This window comes from Procambarus clarkii, chromosome 1 (genome assembly GCF_040958095.1).
Source record: "Procambarus clarkii isolate CNS0578487 chromosome 1, FALCON_Pclarkii_2.0, whole genome shotgun sequence".
NCBI classification, from domain to species: domain Eukaryota; kingdom Metazoa; phylum Arthropoda; class Malacostraca; order Decapoda; family Cambaridae; genus Procambarus; species Procambarus clarkii.
In genome coordinates, this window is record NC_091150.1 from 12,222,832 (window position 1) to 12,237,937 (window position 15,106).

At 32.3% G+C, this 15,106-nt stretch overlaps 1 pseudogene; it reads left to right on the plus strand.

The window, feature by feature from the left end:
- The first annotated feature begins 1,414 nt into the window (after window positions 1-1,414).
- LOC138357894 (ribonucleoside-diphosphate reductase subunit M2 pseudogene) lies at window positions 1,415-2,374 on the plus strand (annotated as a pseudogene).
- Window positions 2,375-15,106: the final 12,732 nt, after the last annotated feature.

The window sequence follows — 15,106 nt, forward strand, 5'->3', positions numbered from 1 at the left end:
TCTTCCTATTCAATTGAAACTTAGCCCAGGTGAAAATATTATAAAATGTAAAATGTGGGCAAAAAATATTAATATAATGAGTGATCCATTTGCTGTGGTTAAATTTAGGATCACGGTTAAAATGTAGGATTTATAATACTATAAAGCATGATATAGTAACCTGTTTAAATATTATTACTAAAAAGATAATTATATAAAAAATAAGGTATGTAGATTTGTTCTTGTGGAACAAATTATTCATTCTACTCTTGTATCAACACATCTTTATATATTTATGAGCTTATAATATACAAAGAACTATTTTTTTTTTATCATTTTCAGATAATTATAAAGTGATGGTGATATTGGTTCTATTTGTTCTTCAAGATCCCAACTGTCAGCAAGGGTGGCGCAGTTGCTTTTTTTTTTTTTGGAAACCATGAAAAAGCAATATGAAATCTACCCCAGAAAATATTCTGTTATAATACTAACAGCCCCCAAAAATATAATTCAAGTGTGGGATAAAATTGTCATATGGAGAAATAATTTAGAAATAAAAGTGGAATTTTTACAAAACTTTAATCCAACAATCAACTTGTATCATTTAGTGGAAAATTCATTTTTACTTATATTAGATAATGTTTCATCGATAAATGTAAGAAAAACATTTGCCGACGTATTAATTGATCTTCAAAACAGTGAAATAATTATTATAAAATGTGCTTCAATTACTTGGCCCTCAATAAATAAAGTGGAAAACTTTAATTTAAAACATTTTGAAGATGTTAAGATTATTTTAAGTATGAATGACTGGGAACGAAATTATGTATTGGTAAATAAGTATCTTTCATATGAATTTGCAGACATTAGTATTAATCATTTAAAATCTTTAAATATTTTAACAGAAGATATAGGGAGTATCAATTCAGAAAAATTGAGAGCAAATCTACTTGATACTTGGAACAATGAAATACCCCCTATATACCCTTCTGAAGTTCTCCCAGAGAGTGAATATACTGTTACTGAAGTAAATAGCAACAAACGCAGCAGTGAGTCACAATCAGGTTCAATTGGCATGCCTTCAAAACATAGGAAGTATTACTGCCTGGTGTTATAATGGATACTGCTCATTGGGAAGCGTGTCAAAGAAAAGAATATATATGTGTGTGTGTATGTATATGTATGTATATGTATGTATATATATATATATATATATATATATATATATATATATATATATATATATATATATGTATGTGTGCCTATTTTAGTTTACATAAAATATAGGATGGAAGAACATGTACGTAGTAAATTAATCTCTTTTTTACTCAAAATTCAATAATTTCATTCGTTTATTATGCTATGATAGTGAACACAATGTTAAAATAAGTATTTTATTTATTTATTTATATATTTTTTTCAGATGATTGAACCCTTTTTGATTAAAAATCCAGGACGTTTTACATTGTTCCCAATTAAAAATCATGATATCTTTAAAATGTATAAGAAGGCGCTAGCATCATTTTGGACAGTTGAAGAAGTAGACTTGTCAAAGGATATTGTAGATTGGGAACAGAAACTTAATGAAGAGGAACGTCACTTCATTTCACATGTTCTAGCCTTTTTTGCCGCATCAGATGGTATCGTCAATAAAAATCTTGTTGAACGTTTCTGCCAAGAAGTACAAATACCAGAAGTGAGGTGTTTTTATGGTTTTCAGATTGCCATGGAAAATATTCACAATGAAATGTACAGTTTACTTATTAATACATACATAAAAGATTTACAGGAGCAGAACAGATTATTTAATGCTATTGAAATGCTGCCAGCTGTTAAGAAAAAAGCTGATTGGGCTCTAAGGTGGATTACCAATAGAACGGCAACATATGCCGAACGCATTGTTGCCTTTGCTGCAGTAGAGGGTATTTTCTTTAGTGGTTCATTTGCTGCAATATTTTGGTTAAAAAAACGTGGTTTAATGCCAGGTCTAACCTTCAGTAATGAACTGATTTCTAGAGATGAAGGGTTACACACAGATTTTGTTTGCTTGATATTTAAGTACTTGATTAATAAGCCTGATCAGAAATATGTATATTCTATCATTGATAATGCTGTGAAGATTGAACAAGAATTTTTAACAGATGCCTTGCCAATCAAACTTATTGGTATGAACTGTGATGTAATGGGGAAGTATATAGAATTTGTGGCTGACCGACTTCTCTTTGAACTCGGTTTTAAGAAACTTTATAATGTAGAAAATCCATTTGACTTTATGGAAAATATCTCATTAGAAGGGAAAACTAATTTTTTTGAAAAAAAAGTAAGTGAATATCAAAAATATGGTGTAATGAATTCAGATCAATACAGTGTTTTTACATTAGATTCAGACTTTTAGTTAATTAGTTGATGGATGGAATATAACATTTTTTTTTATATAGAATATAAATAATTTAATATAAAAATAAAAATATATATCTATTATCTTTTACTATTTTACTTATCATATTTATATTTTGACTTGATGAATAATGAATTAAATACCTTACATTCTCTCTTTCCATTAATTACAAGACTACAAAATATGAGGTATGTAATTATGGACATAATAACAAAACCATAATCTTCTTTATAAAATATCAACATATCACATGATTACCAAGCAGTGCTACTATCGTCCGATGTAAACACCAAGTTTGGTTATCGCCATTGAATCAACTTTTCTATTTTATATTCACCAATGAATATAATTCAAAGAGAGAAATGAATCATTACATTAAGTTCCATGCAATATGCCGGTGATACAATATATAAGAGCCTCCGTATCCAGTCCAGTCAACCAGTATGCCAGAATCCTGTTCAGTAGTAATACGGGCTACTGTGTAATGGAGCTATCCAAGGAATCTTGTGGTGTAAGTACCTAAAAGTTATTTTATGATAAGCATGATGAAGCTTTGGACACTATATTATAATAAATAAATAAATAATGTCTCAGGTGCATTTGTGATGAAATCTAATCTTTCTAGGATGATATTAGCGATATCAGTGAGGGAGCCGAAGAGAAGAAGATAAAAGAGAAAAAAGATACTACTTCAACTAGCAAGTCTATTATTGTTAAAATAGAAAACCATATCCATTCCAATGATGAAAATGTGGCTTTGAGAAAGTTGGTTAATATAACGCCAGAGACTATATAAAAAAAAACAACGTTATTGTGAAATTAATACTCAAAGTTTATTACAAATATTAGAATGGTTTGCTAACCACGATGGAACCGATGTGTTGCTGTATGAATTTGCCCACAGTGCATCATGTCAAAAAAAACTTGTACCCCGATTTGTCTAATGTTTCGCCGGGTTCGTCATCATGTAGTAGTTTCTAGACATCCACATTGTTCGGTGTTAATCTTATATTCAACCCTCTTGCATACACATGTGTCTTCATGTGTTAATGATGATTGTGGGTTGCCTGCTTGTCATAGACTGAAAACCACCAGATCAACTATAAAGTTTCGTCTTGCCAAAAAGAAGTGTGGTTGTTAACTCAATGTTGTCTGCTGGATATATATTATTGTTAAAATTTTTAATTCGACCTATCAACAGAAGCGCATTATGATATTGATTTAAGTGTTTTTTTTTTCCATAATATTTGACAAACGAACTTCTGTGAAGAAAAGACGCTTTCCTATTTCTGCAACGGAGGCCTGCCGCTGGATATTTATTGATTTGTACTAGTTAGTGATATGTTTTATTGAATGTTTTCTTCATACCACTGACTAGTTAAATTAATATATATTTACAAACATAAGGCAATTGTGATCTGTTGTAGGTCATTTGGTGAGATGGTGTGTTAAATGGTTTCACCATAATGTGTGAGGATTCGATGAACATTGGTTTTTATTTCACTGGTCGAATCAAATAGGGGCAATCATCAGTTTCAGATGCTTCACCAACAACCGGGCTCATCATCAATGGCATTACATATTGCAATCTGTGCTCCTTCCTACTTCAATAATGAAAATGATGAGGTCTTGCGAAAGTGGAATCAACTTCAAGCTTTTTGGGGGTTTGGTAAAGGTAAATATGTGGATTTTTTTTTTTTCGATGAGGTAGTGAGTAAACCATTATGGAAAACTTAGTAGATTTGACTAGTTGTTTATAATATTGTAAAATGTATATAATTAAAATAAAGTATAATTTTATGAATTTTATTCCAGGTTATTATTCGTCCAATATGTCACCTGTAGAGTTCACATCTGAAAATCCATATTGTCGTTTCAAAGTAGTTTGCTATACAAAAATTCCCAATTATCGTAATGAAGATGGTATTGTGCAAATTATAATTGGAAGGGGCCTTTCAGAAGTGGAGTAAGTAATTAATAATCATATACTGTATAATATTCTAATAATTTTTCAGTGTTAAATATGACTAGGATCCGGGAACATTAAAAAATGTTTTTTTTATTTTTTTTTTATTCTTCCAGGGCCTACAAACAGGAAGTTATTTCAGCATTGAGTCTATTATTCGGAGGTAATGAAGTTGTTGTTAATGAAATTTTTGCTGCTGAAGTACCAAACAAAACGAACTTCTGATTTTACATTCAGCAAGTTTTTCCTAATGGTAAAAGAATTTAAAGATTTTATAATGTTTTCCCTAATAATAATTATCATAAAAAATGATTTCAATTATGGTATTATGCAAACTGCTCTATATTATAATATACCTTCTAGGAGAGATTCAACGTGCATCTACCACTGACACCTTTAGTCATATGTTAAGAGCATCATACAATCCAATTTTTAAGGTAAGTCTAAGTAAGCCTTATTATAGCTTGCACCAATCTATTTAATGGGATTTGATATCAGGTTGGCTTAAATAATCAAATTAGCTTAAAAGGGACATTATTAATGGAACGTTTTTTGATAGACAGGCAGGTAGATAGCCAGAGACAAAAATGCCTACTTTTTCTGTTTCAGAATTTGTTTATTGAACAGATTATTCCAATGTTGACTTTAACTGAACAACAAATGAAGAAATATCTTGATACACCGCAAAGAGGTAAATGATTTTGATATGACCAATCCATCTACTTATCGTGACATAATGACAAAAGTGAAGATATTACGGGGTATTTTTTTATTGTACCTACATTTGTGGAATTAAAAATTAAAATAAATTATTTATTGTTTATAGGAATTGATCCAGCATTGTGGGAACTGGGCAAGCAAAAAAATCCCAACCCAAAGAAATTGATACCTGTTGTAAAAGTGGGATTTCAGGAATTACAGAAACAGTTCAAGTATCAAGAAGAATATGGCAATAAAATTCATAATAGTATGAAGAATATTATGGATGATATAAGACAATTAAGTTGTATGCAGACGACAATTAAAGTTACCATTCAGAATTTTAAGTTGAAACAGACAAATATAATGCGCCGAGTTCTAAAATTGGTGTCAGCACAAGAGGTTGAAAGGAAAAAAAATCTACCACTAGAAGAAATAGAGGATCAGATTCGACTGCGATTAGAAAACTTGTATATGCAGCTGCAGGACCTCAAGGGATGTTTGAATGAACTAATGGCTCAGTCTATAAAGCCTGGTAGTTTTCCGCGAGCCCAACGGTATGGACTGGTTGTTGACAAAGTGCAGGATATATCACAATACCTAAAATGGCAGCAGGATGCACTTCAGGCTATAGTTAACATACTTAAGGAAGATATACAAGTGGTCGTTAACATAAAGAAGAACATCAGCTAAGTTTTGAGAGTTAAGGAAATTGGCTAACCGTCAACCAACTTCCCCAAACCACATTCAAACATTGGTAATTAACCCTATCATTGTTTAACACCTCCCTTCACCCTTTCAGGGAGGGTATGATGCTACACTGAATTTTTTTGGTTCGTAACCAGCAACACACATTGAACTGATGATATTTCACTCTCTCAGGGAGGGTATGATGCTACACTGATTTTTTGTTTGTAACCCGCAACACACACATTGAATTGATGATAATCAATAAATTAAATTTTAGTCTAGTTCCTTGTTTTTTTTTTTTTGTTTTTTTTTCACATACAATAAGTGCACTCTGCCCATTAGGCAAAGTATTATAATAATTTTGCTAGATATTGATGACACTGACATTTTAACGGAAACTTGAAATAATTGACCTAGAATGTAACAACAATGTTTGTGTTGTCTTACAGGAATAATTTAGTCAAATAAGCACAAACTGTAAACTGCCAGCTTAACCAAGAAAGCCTGCCAGTGATTGGTCAATATAAAATATTCAGCGTGTGAGGGTTAATATCAGAGTCAGTCGATTTTGCTCCAGCATGGAGGACACACCTACAATTTCCTCTCCATTAACATGTGGACAGAAATAACAAGAAAGAAGTGATAATAACAATACTAGTGTTGATGAAGAACCATTGCCTTCAATGAAGGGAAGTTAATGAAGGGTGTGAGAGAGAAGAAGAGGTGATACAAAAAAAGGAATTTGAATTAAAAATTAGCCAAATGTTGGAAAAAGGTGGGCATGGAAGCCGGAAAATTTTCACTCGAGAAAAATTAGCAGAATACATTGAGGAAGTCAAAAATGCTAAATTGAAACAGACTACAAAGACATCTCATGAATATGATCTATTGTCTCGATATGATGTCAAAAATCTATTTGGGGATGACGTCTTAGTATCCATCGACGAAACTGAACGAAGAATGAAGCGGGGGACCAAGCGTAAACTGACCAGTGACAATCGTCATTCTACTACGGCTGTAACAACAACAACAACAACAGCTGATCCTGGCCGGATGTGTCGTCGTTTCATACATCAAGGGCAATTGTATGATACGATTTATGATGCACACAGAGCAGTTTGTCACGGAGCAGAAAAAAGAACTTATTTTGAAGCAAGTAAAACTATCGCTAACGTCACTCAACAATCGGTGAAACTCTTTATTTCACTCTGCCACATATGCAATTTGAAACAACTTCCTCGACGAAAAAAGGGGGTAATACGGCCCATTGTATCGACCAGTTTTGCGGAGCGAAGACAAATGGACTTAATAAATATGCAAAAAGAAGGAGGATGTGTGTATAAATAGGAGGATGTGTGTATAAATATATTTTACATTATCAGGATCATTTAACAAAGTTTTCGGTTTTACGAGCTCTTCGCAGTAAACGGGCGATTGAAGTGGCACGCCACTTACTCGATACATTTGCTCTCTTGGGAGCCCCACGAATTCTGCAGAGCGATAACGGCCGTGAATTTGTGGCAGAGGTCATTCAAGAGCTAAAAAACGAAATGTGGCCCAACATGCTCCTCATTAATAGCAAACCTCGTCATCCACAGAGCCAAGGGAGCATTGAACGTGCGAATGGGGATGTAATCAAAATGCTTGGCAGTTGGATGTGTGAGAATCAAACGCCAGATTGGTCAGCTGGACTTCCCTTTGTGCAATTCACCAAAAACACAGCATATTCACGTGGAATTGGCATATCGCCTTACAAGGCAGTTTTTGGTATAGACCCGCCAATAGTTATGAAGATTCGTCTTTCGCCCTCAATATATAGCCAATTGTTCAATAACTGTCACTATGATGACAATGAAGAAGAAGAAGAAGAAGAAGAAGAAGAAGAAGAAGAAGACAAAGAGGATGAAGAAAAAAGAGGCAAAGAAGCAAAGGTAAAATTCCTTAATATTTATTGGTTTTGTTTTCAGTTCAACCTTGGAAAACAAGAGTCCTCAATTAATTTCTGTATACTAAATTTTTTTTTTTTTTTATATAATTGCAGTATTCCCTGTCATCATCAAGTCCGCTGCTGCGTCAGATTTCTTCACCGTTGCCAGACATGGAAGAAATAATTTTTGATGAGGTTGAGGAGGTTACTGTTACTGTTGCTGCTGGTGCTACAACTGCCTCTACTTCCATATTATCTCTGCCACAAATACCGCCACCTTCATTACCCCCTATATTATCACCACCAACACCATCATCACCTGGTATTGTGCTGTCGCCTAAAGTAATAATAAATAGAAGATTATGCAATTTAGAAGATGGTAAACCTAATGATAATAATAATTCTGAAGTAAATAACGATTCATATAATTTACATATTGAAAATTTAGGAACTATTAGAAGCAAAGTTTATGAGCGTCAGATAACTAATGCCTCAAAAATGTTACAATTGTCATCGGCAAATGTAACACCTGTTAGCCTATATGATACTGTTAATGTGATAATACCTAAAGAAGATAGGGAAAACAAAACAGGAATGCGAACAATCAGTGGAATTATCATCGAAATAGACAATGAAAGAGATTTATATAGTGTAGCTACAAAATTTGGAACAATTAACCAATATCTATCAAGAAACGATTTTGATAAAACAATCGAAAGAATAATGCCAAACGAAATTAATAAGAATCAACAACTTGGGCTTCGTGAGATTGTTCGTAGACAATCAAATTACTTTCTCAGTGATAATAGGCACTTGAAACAATTAGTATGCCACTGTAAACTTTTATCTTGTTTAAATCATAGATGTATTTGCAAAAGAAATAATCAGAAATGTACCAAAAAATGCCGGAATAATGAAAATTTATGTAAAAACTCGTAGCACCAAAAAGTAAAATGCCGTTTCGCTCGTTTTTCAATATATATATGGTTGGTTTGGTTTAAATACTCATCAGTAAAGAATTATATTTTGTATTTGGGCTTATTATTTATTACCAGTTCACAAACTGTTATTTTGATCGATTCTGACAGAGTATAGAACACAGGTGAGGAGACTAAAAATAATCTAATGAACTCAGCCTTATTAGGTAAATAGGGTCTTTCTTGCACAGTAGGCCGAGACGTTTGTTCTCTGGCATAGAACGTACTTCTCAGCCACTATGCAAAAAAGACCCCATTTGCCTAATAAGGCAGAGTGATTTTCTTGTTGTGTTAGTTTATTTAAGTTAATTCGTTTTAACTCAAATATAAACAAATTAACTTAAACAAACATGAAAGTTGTAGGCCAAGTGCGACGTCCCCTAAAGCCTATAAAAAATTAGAGGTCATTCATACAATTAACTATAGTATTTGGAGGAGCCACTTTGCAATTTCCGAGAACACACCAGATTACATCAGACTTCTGAATTACAAAAACGTTTCCTCTGGTGAATAGCAAATGAGTATATATGACAGGAAGGATTTTGATATTTCGAGTCAGTAACCCAAGACAGACATATGGGCTGAATAAGTATTGGTCATCATTATTTGATATTATATAACCATCAATTAGGTTATGACTGAATCTATCAAATATCTGAGACTCATATACGAGACCAACTGGCTCATAACACTTTACATACTGTGGATACTTATTTATTTGCCCACTCCTCCTGCGAGTACAACTCCATCTTTTCTTTAAGGCTCCCATGACATAAGTTTTTTCGTCCATATTCTGATTACTGGTTCCTAAAGCCATTGCGCCTAAGGTTATAGGCTCTTTCAATATTTCAGCCCTTTTATAACCAAATTTGTATAATATTAGCGAAGGTACACAGAGACCAATGGGAATTTTCTTGCCTTGTAATTTACATTTTATAGTCCTCTTTGCAGTACCTTCCCTTTCATGTAATGTCGTTGAAGAAGCATTACAAAGGTCAGGTATTTTTAACCTCTCGAATATTGAAAGAAATGGAATATTATACTCATCTTCATTAAACCACTCACAGATTTTTCGTTTCCTTTTAATTTCAAAACGGGGATGAATAAATGTCAACCTTAGATCTACTGGATACAATTTACAAACTTTTTGATCTGTTTTAAATGAAGGAAAAATTCCACATCTTTCGGCATCAGTATCCATAGTTTTTATTACTTCTTCATAAAATCTCCCAACAATATCGGAAAAGTTGGGAGGTTCTCCATTGTCGAGGGTACCATTTGCAACTGTGAACTTTGATGTAATTTGTTCTTTCCATGTAATGTAGTTTTTAGGTAACAATACTCGTATTGACGGAGACTCAATAAAGTATATCAATACTGGTACATCTTCCGGATGTATTAATTCAGCGATTGCTATGAACCCTCCTTTTTTTGTTTTTTCATTTTTTACAAGTGTATAACCTGAATATTCGATGGGAATGAAGTTTGAAAGTTTATCAACAAGCCAGTCCTTCCCAATGAGGCAATATATTTTAATATCTTTATAATTGTTCAACACGCCTAATGTAGCAGAGGCATATTCTCCACAAATGGCAGCTGATCCTCTTGCTTGACCAATTATGTAGCTGGCAAGTTTCATTTTAGGGGTATGGATTGAAATCATAATTGTAATCTTACCTAATAAAAAATATCTATATCCTTTTATAATGAATAAATATAAAAAAAAATCCACTACCTGTTAACAGGTAGAATTAGCTATGTTATCATCAGTGCCAACCAGGCAAAGGACAACACGAGATTGAACAAATGGGAAAAAGTTTATTTAACCCTGAATGCCCCACCTGGACTTAATCGAGCCTTTATTATACTTTTAAAAACATTAAAATCGATCCGGCAGAACATCAAAGCCCCCAAAACATAAACGTATATAATAATAATTAATAATTACTTGCTGTTTTCCGTTTTTGGGGTATACGGTTGTTTTGGTTTAATAACACACATCAATAAAGCCAACTATTTAAGGTTCGATTTGCATAATAAACAGGAGCAATATCCTCCCAAAATATATATATATATAAAGAAGTGTGCGACCAAGAAAATCAAAGTCATTAATCCTATAAATTAAGGTAATGGATTGGAATCAATTATTAGTATTATTATTAATATTGACCGTAAGAAAAATTACTACTGTTTGTTTTGCTCATTCAATAATTCCATGGGCTCCATTATCTATTAAAACTCCATACATGAAATTTATAAATGACCCATTCCATCCTACATGGCAAACAAGACATCAACAATCAAAAACAAAATTATTTAAAGAAATAGTAATGATCCCAACTGTTTATAATATTTCATTTTCAATAACATGTGGTGCATGTTATACATACTCTTATTTCTTATATCCAAAATTAACTATAAATGTAGATATAAATGAAGAAACAGAGGGACGCTTATTATACGAAACTTTTCCAGATCCTAATAAATACTATATAGGATGTAAAATATATGAATGTAAAATGACCACGGTTAAGATTAAATTAAATAACCCTTTGGAAACATTAGAGGGAAGAATAATTTGTCATTTGAATCGTGGTATTCAACATACTAAAGAAATTCTACTCTTTAAAGGAATAAGTAGAGTAGAAATACGTAAAGTAGAAAACAACCAGTGTGCACTTCCTATTAACTTAACATTGTTGAATTCTTTCATTTCAAGCCGAACTTTTAGTAAAAATGAAGATATTTGCTATATATATCCGATAGTAAGTAGTACTAGATCGTTTCTTTTCAAAGAGGAAACACCGTTATTAGTATACCAGATTAACTATACACATCAATCAAATCATGTTGGATTATCTCAAGAATTGTGTTTTAAATTCCAATGGTTGTTTTGGGTTTTGGGTTTGGGGCATTTTTTGATACATTAGACATTGATAAAGAAATAGTTTAAGTTTTTGATGGGATGTTGATGTTTATTAACATAAATTTTAGTTTAAAGTGGTTCGGGAAGTTCGTATGAAATATACTCTCCTATTTCTTCCTGCCTTTTTTTTTTTTTTTTTTTACTTTTAACACATATAATATAATATAATTGAATAATTAATAAACTTACTGAAACTATAATTATTATTATACTCAAAACAAACAAATATTGATGCATATAGGTAATAGCATGCGAATCAATACTTTTTTTACAATTACCAATACACTGTGCTATAATTATGTAGAGTGTCCCATTTAAATCTTCTCGATGAACTTTAAGTATAGGACGAGTCTTATTATTATATGTTGTTATATTGTCAAGAATGCTATCTTGTTCATCCAATATTTTAATATTATTCTCATCGTACACAAATTTGATAACAACAGACGACATTCTATTTAAGGTATCACACTTTTCTGATAATTTATTAACATTATTTACAACCTTTATTTGTGAATGACTGTGATCCAAACATAGTGTCTTTCTTTGACCATCTATTAAAAACTTAACATAGGTATCTGCTAAGGGCGTCAGAATAAGATATTCCTCTTCGTTACCTGAGGCAGCAATTTGTAAATCATATTTCATTGATGATGATAATTTTCTGTATGGCCAGCCTTGGGGGCAACCTAGAAGAATATTGATATGGCTAAATATTACAAATCTTCCTATTAATTTACTTGTTGTATTTTGATTCAGTCGTCTTTTCATTGGTAATTGAATTTTATTTAATATAAATAGTTGTGAAACATTCCCAAATTTTAACTCTGCATTTAACCATTTATGTTCTGTATTATTATATCCTAATAATTCATTTAAATTTCTATCGTAATAAATAGATATTATAAAATTGAGGTTATTTCTTACAAACCAAAATTTAATTGAATCTTCAAATATTGTCAATCTTTTTCCATTTTCGTTGACTGCACATTCAGTATATAAATGGGGATTGTGACTAACTATTACTCGTACTGATAACAAAACAAGAAGAAATATCTTTTGTGAAATTGTATTCATTTTTTTAAAAGGTAAGAGTATTATTTCGATGTGTCAGGGTGGTGTTGTGCGTTCTAGTGGTCTCAACGGAGTTCCCCCACCCCCCTGCCTCCATCCGGGAGAGTCCCATCCTGTCAGGGTATAAATATTAAAGGACTCGAGGTTCCACACACATCAGTGTGTCCCTGCTACACCCAACAGTATGGACCATGGGGTCCCTACTATAAATCACCTCTCTAAGGGTTTAGCAAGAGATTTCTCTAGTAAAGTAAAAGGTGAGTTGCAAGTCTTTTCTGTTTTTAAGGTGCCGTGACCCTGGAAGCCATTCACAGAGATAAGATATTATTAGCCATAGTCTTGTAGTCTTTGCGATACAGAATGGTGATGATCATACATACTTCATAGGATCAATTCAAGTGTATAACTGCCGAGTTCCTTGTCCGAAACTCAGGACAGATGTGGTGGCTATAAAATGAAAAATCAGAGCAAAAGATTTTCCTAGCCATAGCTGGTTATTTATTTATTTTTTATTTTTTTTATAGATCCAGATTCTGAAATTCAGGATACAAGGAAAAGAAGCATGTCCTTTTCCGAGTTACTGGAAACTGAAAATATGGAAAAAAAAGATGAAGATTTTAATTGGACTCCTACTTACTCTCCTCCTCTAATTTCTCTAGATCAATCTTCCTTCCTTGCCACAACACACCCACCATCTCATTCTCATTCTCCTTCTCCTCCTCCAATTAGTTATCTAGATAAATTTTCCAGTACAATTTCTATGACTTTTAAAAGTTCCCAATCCCCACCTCCTTCTCCTCCTCCTTCTCCTCCTTCTTCTCCTTCTCCTCCTCCTCCTCTTCCTCCTCCTCCTTCTCCTCCTCCTTCTCCTCCTCCTTCTCCTCCTCCTTCTCCCCCTCCTTCTCGTTCTTTTCCTCCTCCTTCCCATCCTCCTCCTCCTCCTCCTCCTCCTCCTTCTCCTTCTCCTCCTTATTCTCTAAGACTTAACCCGGCCCAGCCCCTTCAATTACCAAACAAATAATGACTAACAAACACACAACTTAGTTATTTATTTGTTTCATTTCGTTTGTAGATGACAAAAGTTCCTCAACGCCGCCCTCGTCGTCGTCATTTATGTCGACCTATCTTTCTACACATAAAAAAAATAAGAAAAGAAGATGCCCAGAGATATGGCGAAGCAATTAAGGAACTGGAACCACCTGATAGGCTGTGTATCACTCTACCAACCGTTCTCAGGACTCCTGAAGAAAGGATTTTAAGGAGTAAGCCATGTCAAAATAAAAGTAACTTTTTTTTAACCTTTGACCCTTTTGAAACGAAAGATATGCACTTTGAGTTTCAAGCCAAGCAAAGTACTATTAGTTTTGCTAATGTAAGGATATATTTGGGATCATCACATGATTTTTTTGAAATTTTCAAAAGAATTTTATATATTATTCCTAATGTTAACTTAGCCAAAATATTTAAGATTATCCCATCCTATGAGGATAAAGAGGTTTTGAACCTCTCTAACAACCTTAAAGCAAATTTTTCAATCGACATATATAAGTGTATTTTTACAAATTTTTATAGGAAATTATTCACACCTGACATTATAAGCCAATTGGTTCATCACATTGGCTACTAGAGCTAGCTGGTGTCTTAAATAATCACTGAATGTTAATATCATCATTTGAAATTTTAGTTTAAGTTGATGTTTCACATTAATTTAATTGAAGTTATACTCCTTGGAATAGCACTGAATAATCATGTCTTTTTTAATAAATATTAAAAAAATGAGTGAATTCCTCGAAAATACTGAAGAAATTGATTTTTATCTACGAATAGGTCCGTTATATATTGATAAGACGGAATTTCATATTTTAAAAGTTTGGGATATTATAAATAAACATAAAAATTCAAATGTAACATATAACAATATTCTAAATTTATTCTATAATAATGAATGTGAAATATTTTCCAATGAAATATATTTGAAATTAGTTAATGGTTTTTATATTCCAAAATTTGATATAATACTTAATGTTATTTGAAATTTAAATTAAATTTAATGTTTATAAAAAATGTATATAAATTTATCATATTTGTTATTAATTAATCCCAATATACATGGATATTTCTCTTTTCTTTTTGAATAGCTTCTACTAATAATAATATTACATCTTTCATAAGAAACGAAGAGCTAACTTTTATATCATTTTGCTTAATAATTATTTCGAAAGGTGACCTAAAAATAGTGAGTGTTTTTTTATTCTCACTTTGGTACCAACACTTATTACAATTTCCTCTCTTTACCACAACATTTTGGAGATTAGGTAAATATAATACCCAAGAATTTAACAGCTCTTCAAATTGTTTTACTTCTGATGGTACAGCTATAATTAAGTTCTTTGATTCTTCAATATACTTTATAATATCTGTAAACTTTTCTCTTACTCTCTTTTGGTAATAAGGCTCGTCAGCCATTATG